Below are 22,221 nucleotides of genomic sequence, written 5' to 3' on the forward strand. Positions count from 1 at the left end.
GAAGGATCATGAATCTTCTCTCTGAAGCAATTACAAAAGCTGCCGAATGGACTTTCTCTAACCATTCTTCCTCATAAAAGCAATGCAGAGCACCTAATTGTTATTTAATTTGACTTTGTGTTTCACAGCCGTCCAAACCTCATTGAAATGTGAAGTGGAAAATTCAGAGAAGACTGGTTATAGATAGAGGGACAGGGCTGCGCGATCATTTGCTTTTTGCTCGAGGAGCCAGATGAAACAATGTGACAGATGTTGCTGGAGTGGGGCTAATACCCGCTGAATGCCATTGCACTTTGGGTAATGCAAAGTAGCTTGACATTTAAGGAGCAGGGGCTGCGTGTAATTGGAGCTGTGGCCTTTCGGTGGCTCCTCTCCTCCCACTCTGTCAGGACAAAGCCAACAGGGCACCTCTGTGTGAAAAATACTGAGCCCGCTAAATGAACATCTGAGAGCCAAGTCGGGGCAAATTGGTCACATTCACTACCTATTTTTTAATGAAAGGAATAGCAAGAGATTCTGCCCCTCAACAGTGGAGAACAATTTACATTGACAGTTCTGTTTTAAGTAAGGTACATGATTTAAACATCTCCTTTGTCGAGATGGGGAATCTGTGAAGTTCATGGGGCTTTAATGTAATATAGCCAGGGCAGACATGGAGCAACAATTCATTCCTGATAGTTAACCCTGCTCAAGACTTGACTTAACTCTGTCCTGTTTAATTTGTCAACCCAAAAAGTCAGAAAAAATGTAATTCCAATGGCATCATAAAAGGGCAATAAACTGATATTAAATGGCATATTCATATGTGATCCTGCTCATAAAAGTATGCAGATTAATTGCCCCTCTCTCTGAGATAAAAGGGCAGGGGGTAAGAGAGGATTTACTGCCTTAATGACCAAAGTGATATAACGCTGTCTGTCTGCAGGCTATCGCTGCCCATATGTCATCCCTGAAAGGATGTACTACAGCCAAGTGAGCAAATCAAGGACAGCGATTACGATGATCGTGAAAGCGATAATTTCACAGATGACATTACACACCAACACAGAGACTTCAGGATGGTAAAGTCCTGCGGTCCAATAGCCATTTCACTCTTTCTGCTTATTTTGGATAAATATCAAAGTCTTATTCATAGTGCCTGTATAAACTTTTTTCTTGAATTTCACCTTAAAAGTGATAGTTTACAGTCAAAAAGTTCATCAGAATTGTTATCAGAGAATCTGTACAAAATACCTTTAATCTGATGATAGGGCAAAGGAGGGTTTTAACTTTGAGTAAGAACATGCTCATCAACGTGTAGCTGCCTTTATCTCGGCATATAAAACACACCATGACAAAACAATCCTTCTTTTTATGATGCAAAAGGAGTCTGACCAGAAAGTTTATAAAAGCACAGTAGTACAGTTCCATGACCTCTTACACTTGAAACCCTCGGATAAAGAACTATATTGTATGTTTACGTTTTCTGAGAAATGTTGTTTTCGTATCTCAGCAGCTACAGAGACACAGCTGAGGCCTTGTAGCATATAAATAATTTAAAGTTAAATCCATGGCCTGCAGTGCTCCTCATCAGAAAGCTTCAGTTCCCGTGAATGCACAGGAGCAGCTCTGCTCAGCGATGCTTTATGAAACCGCTGTGTAAAATACACAGTCATTTCCTCCGAATGTTTGGGTTGAGGGCTGTTAGAGTCCATGACCCTGTAATTCCCCCCTCTCGCTCTTGCAGCAGGCCACCCAATTACACTTTTACAGACTGTTCCAGACTCCGTTGCTTGGCTCAATTCTTCTCAATTTCTTCTGTCTGTCAATATGAATTGAGATCTTGTACAGATGGCCCCATTGTGGCAATCAAAATGATATATTATATTCAACGACTGTCATATCAAATTACCTGCAAGGAAACAGCTCATATAGCATGCCAATAAAATGTAGACTGTGCCCAAAGGCTGTCATTGTGAGTGAGTCCAAAGGGAAGGGAGGACAGAAACCCTCTGAGGACCATAATGAGATGTTCTTTGTATAGACTGTGGTGATCACTGCTCTGTGTAGCGCTCACATTGCTATACCTCCTCACTATCAAATCAAATTCCTGCTGGCTAATAAATTAAAACAACAGGGGGTGTAGCCCCCCTATGACCAAATCAATAGTGTCCCCTCTCGGCTGACAGCTTAATCGCCTGTACTGCCTGAACCAACAAAATAAAAGCCCAATGTGCTGGCCTAGCACTTTTTCTCCCCTCTCTCCCACTCTGACCTTGCTTAAGCCAATAAACTCCACTCCTCTTCCTCACTCTCCCCCTGTGGTGTCTTATTCAGAGGACAGATAACCAGATAACACATGTAATAAGTGCGTCCATCCTCTCTGTCGATGGGAGCGCTGATCCAAAGTAGGTATTAATAAAGAATGGGTGCTTGACTGAGGCAGGACAATGATTTTGCTTGATACAGATATCGATAAGAAATTCAATAGAGGCTGTTGTCAGTAAAAATCAGGCCCAGTATTGGTCCATTGTCTGCCTGAGATCATCTGGTGCGCGTTGGCTGATAGCAAGACAGAAGTGACCCCAGTGCAGAATCGATGCAGCCGCTACATTCTGAGAGCATTGCTGTTTTTTCACTCGACTGCCTTTTTGGAAAACACAATCCAATCTGTCTTCATTGGCTTCACAGTAAGTGTTAAGGAGAAGCTGCTGATCTGATCTTTGGGTTAATGGTGCACAAACCTAAGAATTAAAGCTAAACACAGTAAAAATGACAGTATATGAGCTGCATACTCACAACATAAACTTGGAGTGCGTGCCACACCTTTAAGCACCCTGTTCTAGCTCACAACCACACACCTAGCGGCTCTTCCCCACCAGTTCACACCCACCTTTCACACAGTAGCTGTGCTGGAAATTCAAACGAATATGGCCCCATTCTCACCTTTTATTCACCATAAGAAAGAGCTTTAGTCGTTTCTCCAGAGTGGATCACTTGGTTGAGTTTGGTTGGCCGACCCTCGACTTTGACAGAATATTTTCTTTTGGTCTGTTTTCAGATCCTGAGGAAGATGTTGAGGTTGGACTCTTGTTTTTTTATCTGACAACATGACTCTTTGACTGGCAAATAACTGTGGTTTACAAATAGTACAATGCTAAGTTCATTTATTTCAAATTTAATATGAAGATCAACCCCAGGAGATGTATTCAGTCGTGAAATGCAGACGCAGAAGGAGGCGTCCCCTGAAATGAGACACTGCTAGTAGTTTCCATCTCACTGTATTTGTTTAGACATCCCACGGGGGACTTTGAAGTGTGATGAATTAACATGCATTGTGAATGCAGTTGTCACTCCTGAGTCCACAGATAAAAGTGCAGTCTGATGAAAGATACTCTGCCACATCTGTCTACCCTGCTATAGTCTTTTGACTTGTTCTGCTCCAATTAATACCCTGCTAATTCTATAAATATAACAACAGCTTTAATTAGGCCTGCTTGTAATCTTAGTACCGTGAAACAGATTGCCACAGGTAAAGAAACACTCCATAGAAATGACATTACGTTCTGCCGGGGGGAGGGGGTGAAGGTAGGAAATGAAATAGAGCGATAAAATTGAAATGTGATCCCAGCGGAAATTAGCATGCTAAAATGGGTCTGAAAATATTTATGATCCCATCACAGCTGTTTGTTTGTTCATCTTTTTCAGCTTTTTAATTACTGCCACTGCCTACAGTCCCTCATTCAGAAGAGCATTACAGGTGTAAATACATAGCAAGATACACAGCGCCTTTTTAGAGCAGGTGTGACCAGAGACATGTTTACATTTATAATAATATTTAGAAGTGTTAATCATTAGAATTTAAGGATCCAGCTTGCTGACAAGCTTTGAGTCTAATGCAGTGCTGCACAGTAAAGCAATTCATCACCTAGTGTTGTTTGTTGTTTAACACTGAATTAGAATGAGAGCTTTTCCAAAGCAGCAGTAGACATGTTAACTTGTCATAGTAGGAAAAGCACAGAAGTTAGTAATAACGTTAACAATGTTACACTCTTAACTCTTCTACTCAAGTGCTCCAGGAAGTCATGACAGTGTGACAGCATTCACCGGGACCCTGAAACCAAAATAGCTAAATGGAATTCAGCCATCATTAATTTTATTATGTAGACCTGTGTTCTCTAAAGGCAAACATACAACAACAACATAATAAAGTGGCGGGCTAAACTGTAGCAATGTTGCCTTATTCCCGGGTCAAGTAGATATTTGATAATACCAAGAGAAATAAGTTATGTTTAGCAGGTGCTGTTTGTATTACTAGCAATATTTGCTATATACACTTAAACCATGTGCACTGGTGCCTGTTGTATTGGAAAATAGACTAATTTATAATAAAAACTTGAAACATTGTCTCTCTTCACCTAGAAAAAAATCACATCACATTTTTCTGCAAATTTGTCACAGCCATATATTACAGCCACATAAGACAGAGAGAAAACTTCACATTAATGACTGTAAATGTTGTCATTCGAAGGGATGGCTATAATTAACACACAGTACATCAGCACAGGGGAAAGAGTTGCCAGTTGCTATCAACTAAGTGAGAAGAAAAACCCTGATAATGTCGACATCAATTATATATAGCTCATTACTGTGAGTTTCTTGACATTAATCTAATGGCTGGAGTTAACAGCTACTTTGCAGATAAAGATGGTTCCTATAAACCATATAATAAACCTGTTACATACGACGAATTGCTGCAGATCAAGCTATTAAATAGCATGTAATCTAATTACCTCTGGAAGCACCTGGACTGGCCTCAACATTAAATTGCCGTTTACCTTTTAACTTTAATCAATAATTTAACACACTGCCATTTTGTATAATGACTACTTTTAGTTTAGATATACAGTTTACTGCCTGTATTTTAAAATATGGAATGTGATGAGATGTTTTTAGTGTGTGGTATTGATGAAAGTAATTCTCTCAATAACAAAGCATTTATGTTTGAGTCAGGATTTATGATCCATTAGTATAACTTTAATTGAATCAGTGAATCTTCCATCACTTACTTGTTTGCTGTGTGTGGGAAAATACAACTTAGTCTAATTGATGCCGAAGAAGAAATAGCTGCTGGTAATTAATCTTAGGATTTACTCGTGTCTTTATCATTCTTGTGTTTGACATGTGTCTGTCCACCTACACATAGTTTCACCTTTAAAATCAGTGAGGAAGCTTCAAACTTCTCACAAATGCTTGTGTCTCGCAATTTCCGCAATTTCACTATGAGTACTTCACAAATTGGACCGCTCAGATCCTGGATGAGCATTTTGATGTGTTTTAAAGCTGAGGAATTTTCATCATTTCATTTATGTCTTTTTAACCCATGACTTTTCATAGAGTCATTTTTAAGTCCTACATTATTTTTTTTCTATTTTCATTTTGTATCTTTAAAATGAACTAGCATGAACAAATATTTCTATTTGGCTTGATGGAGCCAAGAGTTTAGAGACTTCAAAGTTTTAAATGTTTGTAGACTGGAAAGCTCTGTGATAAAAGGCCAAAGGTCATGTGACTCAGCACAGAGTAGGCGCTGTCCCATGAAAAAGCTGAAGTTATTCCACATGGTCCTTGCACATGGCCTGCAATGAACTGTAGTGAAACATACCTTGAAAAACGTATTGCTTGTAAATTTAAACACGTGTGATTGCAAATTATTTAATGTTTTATAAAAATACAAATTACAAGACGACACTAAATACAAAAATATATGATGTTTGTAGATGCAGGTTGAAAACCTTGCAGCAAAGCCTTCGTTTAGCAGTGCTGTAAAGTGGTTAGATGTGGTCAATGACGTGGAACACGCTAGATGAGGTAAACAAGTGAGCAGCACAGGGAGCAACTGTGCTTGGAGAGTTTTCTACCGTTTATCTAAAATTGCGAGTCATAAAATTCCCCTGTGGCTTCCTGCCTTTCAGAGTCAACTTAATTGACTCTTGTTTCATAACAATTCATCTGTCAGACATAGAGAATGCATGCCTTGTAGTCTCTTGCAGCTTCTCCGATGTGTTGCTGCCCAAAGATCTCCCCATAAACTGCACATTGAATATTCATCAGTAAGAATTTGCCTTCATCTCGCAGGAATATCTTCTGAATAAAATGCACTCTCTGCCTTTCACCATCCAGCTGGGCTGCTCAGTCTTACACTGGCTGAAAACACGAGAAAGATTTTCCTGTGCATAACATGGTGCCCCCTGCTCTCTCCATGTTAATTTGCCAAGGTCATAGAGAGTCAGTAGCTTGTGCTATTTTTGATCCCACAGTCCTCCAACAAGTATGGCCCTCCTTATTAGGGATAGCGCAGCTCTGGTGATCATGTGGTGATTAATATTCATAAGGAAGGAGGCAAGGAAGAACCTCTGCCTGCCTACCAGCTATTTTACCTGATCCTACATGGGTTTTATGTAAATGCCTCTGCAGCTCTGTATACATTATTGAGATCAACTGGGAAAGTTAGAGGACATATGCTCACCCACAGATGTTGTTAAGACTTAATGGAGATAGTGCTTAAGGTCTTTGCTGTCACATTAGTTTTGCCTGCATGTAACAAGCTCTTCATATCCTGTAGTTCCCGGTACAGTAATCTTTAAGTGATAATTCACTTACGGAGAAGATTTTTTTTATAGCATATGTGCTGCTATTAAGTTTTTTTTCCCCAGCAACACTTTCATTTCTTTGAGTCACTGCCGCTCTGTCAGAGCATGCACTGAATGAACAGCAGTGATGCCATAACAGTAATATTTTGGCATCACTCCTGTGTCCAAAATAGTTTTGGTTGGTAGTATCAAACGTTGGAAAAAGAGTCTGAAAATGGCGACAGCCTGCCAGAGGAGCTGCTGTCACAAAACGGAGGTTTGCTTGTGATGAATCTGAAAGTTATTGGAGGTTCGCATTTCTGGGGCGACTGTGACTCAGGAGGGAGAGCAGGTTGTCTACTAATTGGGAGGTCGGTGGTTCAATCCCCAGCTCCTCCATGCCACATGTCGAAGTGTCCTTGGGTAAGATACGGAGGCCCATGTACAACAAGTATGTATTTATGTATGTATGAATGTATGTATTTATGTACAGTATGTATGTATGAAGCAAGTATTGTAAAGCTTTGAGTGGTGAGTAAGACTATAAGTGCCAAGCCCATTTACCATTTACATTGCAATGCAAATCATGAGGGGAGTGTGTATGGGCAAAAGTGTGTTCAATTATTAACACTCCATCTTGATAGCTGTCTTAATCGCATGGAATCTCTCATGCTGGCTCCTAATAAGACATTCATGTCTGAAATGGATGGTAATGGCCTCAGGGCACGGTGCTAAGAACCTGAACCTGTCAGCTGTTCATCTGTACTGAATGTCTTCATTCTCTTCCATGATTCATCACAGCCGTTTTCATCTGTACAGCTTTTTGAAATGTAAGTGTGGTGTAGAATACCTTTATTACTTTTTTGTTTACATGTCCTGAAGTTGTATCCATCCAGTGGTGTGATCAGAGAACACAAACTGTTTCTCTACACACTGACAATAAGTTCATTAAGATAAGTAAAGGTGTCCTGGCAGCCCAACACCCATGTAACACCCCTGGTTTAAATTTGGCGGGGGACTTTTGTTGCACCTCATCCCATTCTCCAACCACATTTTCTGTCACTTGCTCTCTACTGTCAAAACCTTTAAACACAACACACAAAGAGAGATTAGCTGCAAAACAGTCAAATTGTGTTTTCATTCATTTACTAAAGGAACACAAAGAGGTTTTGCACCAGTGAAATGGTAAAAACTGCACATTTTATCTCATGCAACTGGTATTTTAAGGCGTTCCTGTTGACAGCTGCAAAATATGGGAGAATTCGTACAAGTAACTTCTGCACCAGATTTATCATTTTAAGACTCATCACTGTGGGAACGTCTGGGAAAAGTAGGTGTAAAATCTACAGCAGTTTTATCAGACTCACAAAGGTTGAGTGACTAGTGAAGCTGACAACATAAATTATACGAGGCATAACAAAGTTACTTTACTGGAGCTCCACAACAATTTAATTAACAGTTTTTTTTTTCACCTCTTTACCCTTCTGTTTCCTGCATGTGTCCCAGCAATAGTGTAATAGTATGTGTATATCTGTCCAGTTCTTCCCACACCAGCTCCATGGGTTTAATTCTGGAGACTGTGCTGCTCCTCCATCATGTTAAGCCACTGTCCGTTTTTTTTTCCTTTAATGTTTTGGCTCATTATGTTGCTGTACAATGAACCCCGAACCAACCAGTCTGTCTTCCTTTGTTACTTGCCTTTTTCTCACCATTCTGACGGCAATATACACTTTTTCTTCCTGCAGTGCAGTAATATTCTGACAATACATCAGAGTCGCTGCCTGGCCAAACATTTCACTGCTAGCGAGGCTGCACGTCTGTGATCTCTTTTACACCGGTCAATATGATACTCCCTGGTTTATCTGCACAAATCCAGCTGTTAAATCCAGGTGTAAAATGCAGCCAGGTTGCACTGAGCATGTTTCCGCTAAAGTGTTTGACACAGAATTGGAAAAAGAGACAAATTAATCATCTGGAGTCTACCACATGGAACAAGTAGGTTCAAGTTCAAGTTTTCTCTAAGTTTATATGGATTTATTGGAGTTTTAAGATGATGAATTAAAATGTAATAGAAATTTAATTATTAAGTATTACAGAGGTAGTGAGGTATTACAGGTTAAATCACATGTAGAAAATCTGTGTTAACAGGTAATAGGTGGGAGTGCACTGCTGTAAGATGCAGATTGGTGAGGCAGCTGGTGTGGCCCCCTGGGTGCAGCCTCTCCACCTGGAATCTCTTTGGGGCTTCACCTGCTGTTCCCGTGGAGGAAACAGTGTTTTCACATATCGACTCTCAGTCAGCTTAGTGCGGCAGATCAAATTTCAGCTACAATCTCAGAGGGGGCGACACTTAATCAGGTTCATTAGTTGCGAGACACCTGTGAGACCGACTGACATGGGAGGTTTGTGGTTTTTTCAGGTTACTGTTCGAATGGAGGCAAAACTCGTGAGTGCAGATGCAGCGGGGCAGTTTAACAGGTGGCCTTTTCTTCTCTTCCCCTCCACATTTCCAGCATTGACCCAAGCCAGCTGATGCTTCTGACAGATGGCAGAACGCTGAATCACTTAAACTGTGCAGTGATATAACGCTGAAGAGCGGTTGTAGAGGTTTCAGAGGGGTGAGTTTGTTATTAATGCGATGTATCAAAATGATGGTATCCAATATAGACCTACTATTTGGCAGTGTGTATTGTGCAGCGCTCTGAGAATGGGTTTAGCCACTTTGCTCGTGTTCATTTATGGCTTAAACAGCCGCGGCAGTGAATTTCAATATTGTTACTGAGTGGTTCATTTCCTCGCCTGTACAGGCTACATAGCTCCGTGCACAAGATACCTGTAGACAGGCGCAGCAAAAGCCGAGACGGGGGAACAAAATTGGTCCAATTCAGATTTTATAGAGCAGCTTTTGTTTTGTATTGTATTCCATTATCGGGGGGCTTGCTTTAGTGGTTCAGTGACCACTGATTTTCTGCCAGAGCCCATCACTTTCAATAGGCTCCGGCTCCCCCCACCCCCTTCCAGATAACGACAGAAAGCATTTCTCAGGGCTTTTAAACACTTCTTGGAGACTTATCTATAGCCCTGATGGCCTGTCCACAATAATCCATTTCAGCTCTGCACCCCCCTTACCTTCTTATTGATAAAGTGGCACTATTTTATTAGACTTGAAGATGGCAGAACAGCTCTTAAGGGAAATATCTTGACTTTTTTTTTATTATTTTAAATGGGTTTAGAGGGCACAGAGAAGCCGTTTGAATTATATGAGCTTTTATTTCATAAACTCAGTATCTTCCTCTCTATTTTCCAAATATCAGTCAAGGTATATAGCATTTTAATAGTCCCTAATAAAATTCTTGTGTAAGTTAATGTATCATTAAATTGAAATAGAATGGTTTATACTGTGTAATTTTCTCTGTTGTGCTGAAGGAGCTCGAGCTGCTATGAGATCCTGTGTGTGTGTGTGTTCGTTCGTGTGTGTGTGTGTGGGTGTGTGTGTGTGTGTGTGTGTGTGTGTGTGTGTGTGTGTTGGGTGGGTTTATTGACACTTAGCCAGAGAAGAATAATTGAAGCTCTGAAGAGAAATGAGAGAGAGAGAGACAGAGAGATAGAGCGTGAAGGCAGGAAAGAGAGGAGGAGATAGAGGGTCTAATCTATGGGGTGTCAGCCCAATGCCAGATGAAATCCACCACTCCTTTGATGAGGAAAGGCCTTGAGGTGCAGATCTAATAGGAGGGATTGGGAGAGGGATGGCTCCAATCTACAGGTCAATCCTGTTCAGATTTCTCCACCACTGAAAGGACAGAAGGATTATCAGAGCTGGAGGCGCGGGTGAACCTTTTGGGCTCAATTCAAACTATCATGAACACTGCTAGCTGGAAAAAAAAAGGTTATCCACACTTGCTGTGTGTGGGTGGCTATGAAAGTGATTTTGAAAATTCATAACACTAAGGCAACATTTCATTAAAAACCTGTCATGTTTTTGTCACATGAATAAGGTCATGGCAAGGGGATTGATGGAGGATGGATGTGGAGGGAGAGCATGTCCAGGACCAGCAGTTGGCTACGTCTTTAAGGAGCTAATGCTGTTATCTCAAGGAGTGTACCTGTCACTAATCTGATTGTGGTCCTTTCATTCTCTCCATGGCAGATTGATGGTGAATAATGAAAGGCGGTGGTGCCCAGACAAAGCACAAGGCCATAGGGATTAGTTCCCGTTCAGGAGACATTGATTTGGTTTTAATGCCCACAAATATTGATGGGCTGCAGAGTGGAGGGGCCCAAATACAAGACTGGGTCTCTCTCACAGCCAAGGCTCTCTCTTTCCTCCTCTGGAATCTATGGTATCGTTCATCCACTAAAGATGAAAACTCACCAGAGCTGTGAATCAAAAAAGGTGTCCTATTACAGTTCCACTCAGACATACATCTAATGTGTGTCTTGCTGTTTCTAATGCCTGCTGATTGTGGGTGGCCCTGCCTGGCTCCAGAGGAGTTGGTGTGCTGCCATGTTTGCACACCAACTGGCAGCGGAGTAAGCACAGAGGGGCCAAAGATCTTTGATGATCAGTGGAGCAAAAAAGAGAGAAAGCCCTCTGGAGGAATGGCTTTCATCCTTTCTCTGTGTATCTCTCTATCTCTATCAATCTCTCTGGTTATGTTGATGCGTAGCAACCAGCAACACAGAATAGACTGAATCATAGAAGAGAGCTCATAACTCAATTGTGCGTCGTACAAAAGAGGTTTTGTATTCATTGCGTATGAGCAAGCTGCACATCAAAAGTACTCATTCAGATCATTGGTTCACACAATCTACCCACAGGCCATGCCTGGTTGTGTTTGTTTATGCACTACCTGTCTGTGCAGCTGCGTGTGTGAGCATGTATCTGTGTGTGATGCTGTATCTCAGCCCCTGTGTAGGAAAAACTGCCTGTCTGCATGGGGAAACTGGTGAGACATCAAATATGGGAGCAATGCAGGTCACTCCCTGGAAAAATGTGAGGCTTAATGGAGTCAGGCTGCCATGTCCTTGAATCCCAGCATTCTTCTCTCGTCCTCCCACTCATCCCCAGAGTCAGTTCAAACCAGTTATCACACAATACATCCAGGCAAAGACTGGGAATGACACGCCAAAGAGCAAAGGGCCGTTAAGCCTGGGAGGAAATTGTTCATTACCATCGACTTGCCTTCTGTTCTCTGCGTGCAGGTATAATGTTATTATGCTGCAAGTCTGAGCCTCAGTCACTGTCTGCCCTGCACTCAGAACTGCCAGTCTATCTCCAATCACTCAGCTCCAGTGATGAGCTGATTGAGCTGTAGCTGTAATGGCAGATGCCTGTCAGTCTCGCAGAGTCTGACGGATGGGGATTAGCTCTTCAGCCGACATGTGAGGAATTGTAAGAGTCCCCGTTTTTATCCACCCGCAAAACAAAGGGGTCAGTATAACCGAGAGTGATAGCTGAGAAATAAGTCACTGACTTGCACAGTAGATTGACACCGAATGTAACAGAGAGCAGATTCACCCAATTGCACTTTTATATCTTCCACAAGCTCGATCCAATTTTTTTTTTTCCCATTTAATCAACTGTGGATTAGAACGTCTGTTTCTCAGGCTTCCTCAGTTATAAATTCTGGAGCTGATGAGATGAGATGTGCAAATAAATTACCTTGATTTAGTTTTTAATGTGATATAATTAAACGTGAAATAAGGAGCTTCAAAGACTGAGGGATGTATCAGTCTAGTTTTTGGGAACTCATTCCTGATTTTGTTTGATCACCTGGTCAGTAATGGCTGAATGCTGAGATGATAGTATAATAGAGTATTAACTATTTATACTACTGTTTTGCACTCACTATGATTCATACTGTGGTGATATCTAGAATCACGCCACAAAGTTTTTTTCTGATTTTACTGGAAGTCTAGCCATACTTGCAGCTGTACTTGAGCTAACTGCGTACATCAGCGTGCAATTATTAAGTATTGCGTTATTATACAATTATGATGCTTGCATGTTGATAATCTGTAGACATGTTTACCATGTTTACCATGCTGGTTTGGTGTGTTAACAATGAAAACATTTGCTATTTAGCATTAAGTACAGCAGAGGCTGATGGGAATGTCCTTCATTTTGTGGGTATTTGACCATAAACCAAAGTATTTGGAAAAAATGAAATGGGCCAGATGTTGGTGCTAGTTAAAGATAGTTATAGTTATTAGTATTCATCCTCTGGGGACCATGGCCTTTACATCCGGTTAAAGTTGTGAAAGGGTTGGGCGCCTTGGCGGCTCACCTGGTAGGGCGTGTACCACATAGGGTCAGTCCTAGCTTCAGCGGCTATGGGTTCGAATCCGACTCACGTCCCTTTGCTGAATGTCATTCCCTTTCTCTCTCCCTCACTGTCCTATTCAAAAAGGCAATGCCCCCCAAAAAATACCTTTAAATGTTGTAAAAGGGTCTATTTTAACCCAAACCATCACGTTCTCCTAAACTTAAACAAGTAGTTTTGTTGCCTAAGCTTAACTAAACTGTGACTGGAAACTGAAGCCAGAAAGTCTCTGCCAGCAAGAAGGCAATCTTTTCCCAACCGTGGGGGCCACGGATATCTGTACAGTCCATCCTAAGGTTGTTGAGAGTGTGGACCAAAGTGGCTGACGCACCGACAGACTGACACTGGCATCTCTAGAGCCATGAAACTCACATGGCTACAAACTGTAAATAAAAAACAAACTCATTGAATATTCGATTGTCAACAATTTTATCTTGTAAAATCTCTCACATCTCAACTTCAAAACCAAACTCTCAGTCAGTATTTGCGTTTGTGCTTGTGCTTTGCATTTCTGTGTGTTGTGTCCCTGTCTGCGCATGGCAGACCTTCAAAACACCAATCTCAACTTTCATGTTTATATGTCACTGTAAAATCTGTTATTGTAGTCTATGCAGTCTTAAATGTGCAATACAAGTGTCCATAAATGAGCCTTGAAAGTATAAAGTATTACTGTTTTTGTCAAGACCATGTTGCCACAGTGTGCAGCCCCAACAGCAACAGTTCTGTAGCAACACTGTTAAATACCACAGCCTCTAACAAGGACCTTGTGGTTTAATGTGACAGTAAACCTTGACTTAAATAGCAGGTCTCTTGTCATCTCTCTGCTGAGGATGCCCTGAAATAATAAAAGCTTTCTCTGACATCAAGGAGAAGAAAGAGCTCTAACAGTACTGAGACCAAATTTGTTTGAAGATGAAGCTTCCCTCAGGACCCGCAGACTGTAGAAACAGAATCATCTTTTCATTCGGGTGCTTCATGTCTACTCCCTCTTCTTTGGCAGCCTTGTCCATTTTGTTACTAACAGATAAGAGGGCATTTATCTTTTGTCTTTGTAGAGTAATACAATGATTAAGTCAATTAAAAGCCAGGCAATTTTCTCTGTGAGGAAAAGCTTCTGTGACATTAAATTATCAAGCCTTGGTGCTCTCTCTTTCTCTCTGTTACACACAGACAAGCACACTCTTTGTTCATTCAGCTGTATTCATTTGTCAAGGTACAAGAGCACACTCTGTCTAACACTGACAGATAAAGTGATACACTGACACTGTTGTGTGTTAATCAGCAATCCATTAAACTTTTCTTGTCAAACAGTGATTTTCTCCAAAAAATAAAAAAAAAAATTGCAAGAGGTACACCCCTGTACCTGTTTCATTTAAGAGAAAACAGATTGATGTTATTGATGTAGTTATGGCTACAAACTGGGTAAACACAACACAGGGGAAATAAATTGGTACATACCCAAAAACAATGTGTCATTTTGCAAAGGTTATCATCAGGCTACAACTATGTAAAGGTCTGCCATCCTGTCTGTCTGTCTGTCTGTCTGTCTGTCTGTCTGTCTGTCTGTCTGTCTGTCTGTCTGTCTGTCTGCTTTGGTTCAGTGACAGACACTGGCTGGAAGCCATCACTCCAGATGACAACAAAAACCATCTGTCCCTCTGCTCATCATTAACCCTGCTGGCTTTGACCCGGCCGCTGTGCTGACACAGATAGAGGAAAGATATGGTCGAGGCTCACAGCTGAAATTACTGGCAAAAACTTGACATATCCAGGCACAGATGAACGATTCCATCATTGCCTGGCACATTTTATTGTAAGCAGGAACAGAATGATTCTTGACATTTGCTTTTTTTTTTTTTTTTTGCAAAGTGCTTCAGTGTTACTGCCTGTAAAGAATATCTTCAGGCTGCAGCTGATATGGATGTTTCTATCAGAGAAGATGAGGATTTCTCTCTCAGGCATGTGTCGTGATGCCAGCTGTACACAATGAAGTTATTCTGATAGGTTTTAGTACCATATGCTGTGATTACACAGCACACTTGTACATTGGACAGATAGGCCGCTATTATTTGTCATTATCCATGATCTATGGTAAATCTAAATCTGATCTAAATCCTGATTTGTATGTGCAAATTAATTTGGCAGCTAAATGACATAATGACTAAAAATATGATATGCACAGTTCAGCAGTCATCCAAAATTTAATTGCAAATTGCCCCATTTGAAAGACTAGGGACGGTTGATGAATAATGCCCGTCCATTGTCCTGTGATGTCAGCATTTAAATAAAGATTACTGCCTAATTTTTAGTGTTCATGTTCATGGTTTTCATGGTTTATAAAACTGTGCACAGTAAAGACAGGGGGCATGTTACAAAACCTAAATTCAAACGTGAAAAGTGTGATCTATAAAAAAAAATCACACTTGTTCCACGAGTTGAAAACCCTCCAGTGTGATTTCAGGCATTTCTGGCTAAGGTGCACAGAGCATGTTAATGGCGCTGTTGTACATATCAAAGAATTGTATGGTAATTTCTTAATAAAAGAAAGGAATTTGATGCCTGACATAAATACAATGCTGCATGTAGAAACTCAAAGAAAAGAATGGCTGGCCTTAAATGTAAGAGAGTGGTTTCAAACAAATGGTGAAAGTGCTTCATAAGAGATACGATCTGCCACTGAGAACATATTTCTCTCCAAAAGCTCTGCTGACACACTACAATAAATGTCATGACAGCAGCTGTGATTAAAGACGTCCAACATGTTGCCACAGCCACAGATATATCTTCAAACTGTGCTATGGAGCCCCGTTTGAACTGACCCTGCTCGTCATGACACAGAAAACCCTATACCAGCTCCTCACGGGTTGCAAGTGTCAGCGGGATGAATGGGTCATGATGGATACAGTCAGGGGTTTAAATCTCTCTGTAGCCAGTGAGAAGCAGCAGAGCCTGATGTTTCAGGCCAAGAAAATATTACATGTACCAACCTACTAACACAATTTATTTATATGTCTTTTTTTTAATGATGCTAACAGACAGACTGCTCATAGGTTTCTGCCTTGAACCTCTCGATGTTTTTCCTCTCTTTCTTGCCCACAAACTATTTCAAGTGATTTGAATGATGAGTTACTGATCTGGCCCGCTTTTATTCAAGCTGGTGTAGAGATAAGCAGTAAAAGGATCAACTGGCTTTGATTGGCCATCAGTGTAGTGAACAACCAAGTGAAGCGTTCTCATCATGTTTGCCTCTCGAACATACTGGCAGCACTTGGCAGAAAGGCATGAGAAATTTACTTGGTAGTAAGTCGAGTGAGGTGAAGTGTGTCTGTGTTTGTGTGTGAGAAAAAGCAAGTCATAGACTTATGTATAAATAAGACTGAATTGTAAAAGTCACAAATAAATGATGAAATAATTTGTTATTGTAATAAGCATAAATGTAGTCTCTCCAAATGAAAGCCAGCATCTGGTGTTGGTTAGAAAGTACTATCCACTGAGAGTGTAGCAACACACTCTAATTGGCTCAATATAAATAGGAATGCAAAATGTCAGTTTTAATTAATGCACAGATAATTACCATCTTATTCAGACAGAGATGGGGTTTTGCAGTACATCAACGAACTATGCTAGTGTACTCCACACATATGTTCATCATAGTTAAACCATTGTCTTTAATTATGTTCTTTATTGCCTGTGCCTCAGTCGCCAACAGCAGCCATATTTGACTCACAAAAAAATCCTTGGATGTGAGCAGTTCAGGGGTTTGGAGCCAGGCTAGTCTCTAATATGAGTCAAGTTCCAAAAACAATGCAATCCATTAAGAAGTGTAAATCCGACTGATATTTTCTTAGATGTTAGAAAGTGAACTCCAGAGCCAGAGAAAACTGTTTTTACAGTTGTATAATACTGCTTGTAACGAGTAAAACGATCTCCATGTGTTACATCTCCATGTGCTAAATCTGAGTCGTGCCCTTTAAAGTAAGTCATAAAAGTAGTATTTCATCCAAAGGAATTAAGATCTACTATCAAGTTTACATTTGAGCAAACTAGCATTCTGTGTGACCTCCATATGCGATGAGCAGTCGAATGAAAGGGAATAAGCAGAATGCAGTGCACTGCACACCCAGCAGTCTGTAGTGGTTGTCATAGCCATAGAGACAACACTTTAGCCCTTTGTGTGTTTCTCTGTTTGGCCCCGTTGTAATGACCTCAGTGAGAAAGTAGAGCAGAAATCAATATGAAGACCTCAGGTGTTTATAAAGTGTGGATCGACTCACTGACCTGTACTTTAAGGAAGAAACTATGGAATGGAAAAACTTGTGGTGTTCATTTTTATGATCGTGTTTCTCCCAGTCTCAGAAGACTTAAATCTCCATGAACAGCTTTAATATCAGTGTCACATACCATGTTTTTTTTAGTGTCTTAGAGATGTCGATAGGAACAAGTGGATGAAATTGGACAGAGCTCTGTTATACCATTGCTTGACTGGCCACTGGGAGAATGGAGACTTTTCCCGATAGGCTGCTACACAAATTGAGCCGGTGGCTGAATGTGAAGAAAACGGAGAGCGAGAGATAGAGATAGAGATAGAGATAGATGTGGCTGTGTTGTGGTGATTGGCCCAGTGGAGCAACCTGCATAGCTCTCTCTGGTTCTATGTGTCCGTCATCTCCCTCTTCAGCTAACTACATTCTAAACACTGAAGCAGCAGTGGACTATTGCTGACTCACTTTACATGAATAATAAAGTTAAGATAAAACATAAAGGTCTGGCTGAAAAGCTCAGAGAAAAGATCCAGAATCCCGAAAAATCCAAATTGCTTCAAATAGTTGTGAATCCAGCAGGACAGACAGGAGGAGCAGAGCAGCAGAGTGGGTTTAGGACAACAGCTCCCAGTACAGTTCCCACTAAGTCCAGTATAAACACCAGTCAGGTTTTACAGGATAAGCAGTAGGCAGAAGAGAACAGGAAGCTTGTCTGAGTTTATTTAGCAGGATAATGTTGTATGGCTTTGTTATGCCTCCGCACCGGTGACGGCCAGAGCCCGAGGCAGATTGTTTTCGGGTCTGTCTGTCTGTCTGTCTGTCTGTCTGTCCATCCGTGTGCACGTCCGTCCGATCCGTTCTCGTGGATGCGATATCTCAGTTTCGCCTTCACATAACTTCTTCAAATTTGGCACAAACATTTACTAAGACTAAGGGATGAACTGATTAGATTTTGGTCATCAAAGGTCAAAGGTCAAGGTCAAGGTCACAGTGACCTCACAAAACATGGTTTTAGCCTTGTGAACGCAATATCTCCATAATGCCTTGAGGGAATTTTTTAGAATTTGGTAAAAACATTCACCTGGACTCAAGGATGAACTGATATTCATATGATTTGTATGTTACATGATTTATATGATAAACAGGGATGTAATCTGAAAACAGGTAATTCTAGTTTTCTGCTCTCTGGTTTCGTCAGAAATTATAATAAACTGATTTAAGTCGTCAAAATCTCTATGATCAGCTCAGAATTTTAATCTGTAGTTATAGAGTTTCACAGTCATTTTTGAGATTGTTGACTGTTTCTCATACAGTTTTCTTCATGAACTACAATAATAAAGTCATCGCTGAATCTGTAACTGAAATGTGTAAATAACAAATAGACAATAACATGACAAAATGATAGAAATACAATTTATGTTAAGGTGTTTCTCTTTCATGTATTGTTCATATTTGATTTAACCTCTGTGTGTGGCCTGTATATGTTCGTGGCTTTTGGAGGGCCAGTCTGAGTCAAAGGTCCGTGGCTGATTTTTATTCCCACTTCGTCCCTGAGTGATTCTACAGTGAAAACGCACTGCTCTGTCTATGCAGACTGAACCCTAGCTTGTTCCAACAGTGCCTGACTTTTTGCACTGCTCCCTCGAAGACAAAAACAATAAAGTCGGAGTGGTGGAGTTGAGGCGAGGATCTCAGCCAGACTTCAACCACACAGAGAAACCACAAGTCTGGCAACAAATACAAACAGAGTGAAGGGGTCAGCAGACTGTGGGTGGGAGGCATTTAGGACAGTAAAAGTGTTTAATTCATGCTCACAATGGTATTTTATGAACTGGTCTTCAGCTGCCTGTTCTAAATGAGATGCTGATTGGTCAACCCTTTTCGGCCTCGGGTCCTGCCCCCTGGTGGAGGATATACTATATAGGCATATAGATGGGAAAATATGCCTTGAAATACAATTACCATATGCTATTTTTATGATATTGTACAGTTTCAATCAGTGAATGTGACCCAGCCTCTGCTAAAGCTGAACAGCAGATGGACAGTAGACAGACAAATCCTGCAGCTGCTCCACAGACACTAAATAATGAAAATCTCCCGAGTCACTATTACAGCACCGTGGAGAATTTCCTGGAATAAAACCACGACTTCTAATTCACAGCTGTATGCCTTGCAATAAAATAAGACTCATTTGGATGCAACAGAAACTCGCACAGAGAAAATCACTGATACATTTTGAATGCACCCACTCCATGGTGTCATTGGATTGCATTGTTAAGTCAAGTCTTGACAAACTTCGGGAGATATTTGTTTATGTCATTGATGTTATTGTCAAAAATCATGGAAATACAGCAATATTAGTTTTTTTATGGTGAATGTTCCCTTTAAACTGCCCTGCATGGCAGCTACCAAGAGGGAAGAGTGATTAATGGAAGCAAGAGCTGGAACACCACCATATTACATCCTGGAGTGCTTGGGGAATGTGAAGTATGTGTGCGTGCATGTGTGTGTGCGTGTGTGTGTGTGTGTGTGTGTGTTATATTGGGTGCTGGGGCTGGCAGAGATTTCATTCTCCATCAGTCCCATCTCAAAGTTCATGTCTACCTTGGTTGGTTCTGTGATCGCTCATGTAGAAATTAAAGCACAGTAAATTCAGTGCAGTGGTTTCACTTTGCTGCTACATGCACACAGTGTCTGATCGTAAAGTGCATTAATAATAATAATAATAATAATAATCCTTGTGATCCTTATTTTCTCATCTGTGGAAACATATGTGGTGTTAAACCGCACTAACCAATGTTCACCTCATAAATAAACAGCGTATTTCCTCAGCTTGAGTTAGATTTCCTGTAGATGAACGTTTATTGAAAATAATCACCTTCATAACTTTAATGTTTTTGCTTGGAATTAGGGCTGGGTTATAATGTAGAATTATACAAAACAGTAATGTGAAAGTCGATAATACTTCTGTCCAAAGTAAATGAGTCCAAGCAAACTGAGCAAATTTAATTAATAACAAACAAAATGAATCATTTTGTTTTACACATCTCTTACATGCAACAGTGGAACACAGTATTTTTACCTTTATGTAAATCATTTTGCAGATATTTGCCACATTGTGATATTGATATTTGAAAAATATTCTTATTGATATTATAATATTAACTTTAGCCATTTCACCCAGACCTGCTGGAAACACAAAACTCTTCTCATCTGTGTACCAGAGCGTTTTTTTCAGGGATCACTGGCTGCTTCAAACAGCATATGTAAAGCTTTGATATCAGAGATAAGGATACGTTTAGATAATGTTCTAGATTCTTAGTTTAATTAGTTGAAATATTAGTCTAATTTGTGTAAAAGTAAATTCAAAGAGTTGTCATTCTCGCCTGTATCCCTTTCTTAACTCTGTGCAACTGTAAGGCAAACGCGTATATTGTAACAGATGCATTTTGATTTGTCTGCTAGTGTGTCATTATTGTTGCAGACACAAACTCCGCCACTTGCTCCCTGTGGTAATGTAATGATTGATGAAAATAATGCCTGGCCTCCGTCTGAACTTTCTCATGTGCACACTGGAGGATGCCAGTCATCCACAGAGTCTACAAAATATGAAATACGGCAAGTGACACAGAATAAAAACTCCGATGTTTCCCAGAGAGAAAAAAAAAAGACAAAATGCATGACTGGAAAGCCTCCTTAAAAGGATTGCATTATAAACACAGCCATTTCCCTCAGCAAGAAAAATCTGAAAATACTGAGCCAGAGTTGCATAATAAGGCAAACAGACTGCAGGCTACATATTTACACAAACAGGGGTCATAAAACCAGCCCTCCTGAGTCATTTGTGCTCAGGGCAAAGTGCTCTCAAGGAAAGAGATTTATTTGGCTTCATTATGTTTGCATGGTGAGGCTGGTGCAGCCATCATTTCTATTAGACACTTTTCTGGCCCATTAAACCTCATTACATATTGATCCCGTTCCTCAGGATGATAATGTACCATTTATTTCCATTGGTTCCACTTCCACCTCTTTATGCTTTCATTATTCATAAAGTGTCATTGAGTGCCAGTGGAGATACACACAGCTTGTTTTGGATTACATGACACTTCCTCTTGTCAGGTGTACTTCTTGCCCTAACTGTACAACAGTAAACACACTTTGGATCATTGTTGACGTGCAAGTAAACACCTGCACTTTATGACCTATCTCAGTGTGGGCTTTATTGACATTGCTGACTTATCTAGTCATCTCCAAAACAACTATACAAGTGATTTAATATCTACAAAATGCTTCTGCCCATAAAGTCATGCTAATGGTGATGGTTATGCTCACAGTTAGCTGTGTTAGGCTTATTAAACAGAGAACGTAGAGAGGGCTTGTTTTCTATCATCTTTCCCTAATATGGAAGGAGGTTTTCTGATGCTGTCTGAAGAGGCTGTTCAGAGTGTTGCTTGTGTCAGACAGGATGCTGTTGTATTCATCGTCATTGTCAGCTCCTTTTACTCAGTTCTTGAGTACTGCTCCTCTAGATCACTGGGCCTAATGCAAGAAACACTTTCGCATTTTTATTCTAAACCACTCTTACATTTTTTTGTTTGTATGAGTCAGATTCACCAAACTCTCTTAACTGCACAAACTTATCATAACTCACTTGTTTCAGCCTGATGAATGCCACCTGTTCACGAAGAGGCGTGCTTTTGTATGATTTCAACATCAGCATAGTTGACGGCCACAGTTATAATAGAATGTAGTGTAAAGGCTACCTGCTCAGCTCTGTGTGTGTGGACTAGTTTCATTCAAAACCATGTCCTCAAAGAGTAAAAGAAGCTTCAAGTTCTGCTGTTTGAAATCAGCAGATGAAAACATAACAGTGTCAGTAGTCGTATGAGGCGACCTAGAACGAGTAGAGAATTAGAGAAAGGTGTTCCATGACTTAGAGGTGAGACGGCTGAGAGGATGTGCCAGTCATAAATATACAGTAGAAGAGGGGATGTTCCCCTGACAGTGACCTGCATAAAGACCATG

This window comes from Seriola dumerili, unplaced genomic scaffold (assembly GCF_002260705.1).
Source record: "Seriola dumerili isolate Sdu_G_001 unplaced genomic scaffold, Sdu_1.0 BDQW01000091.1, whole genome shotgun sequence".
Taxonomy (NCBI): domain Eukaryota; kingdom Metazoa; phylum Chordata; class Actinopteri; order Carangiformes; family Carangidae; genus Seriola; species Seriola dumerili.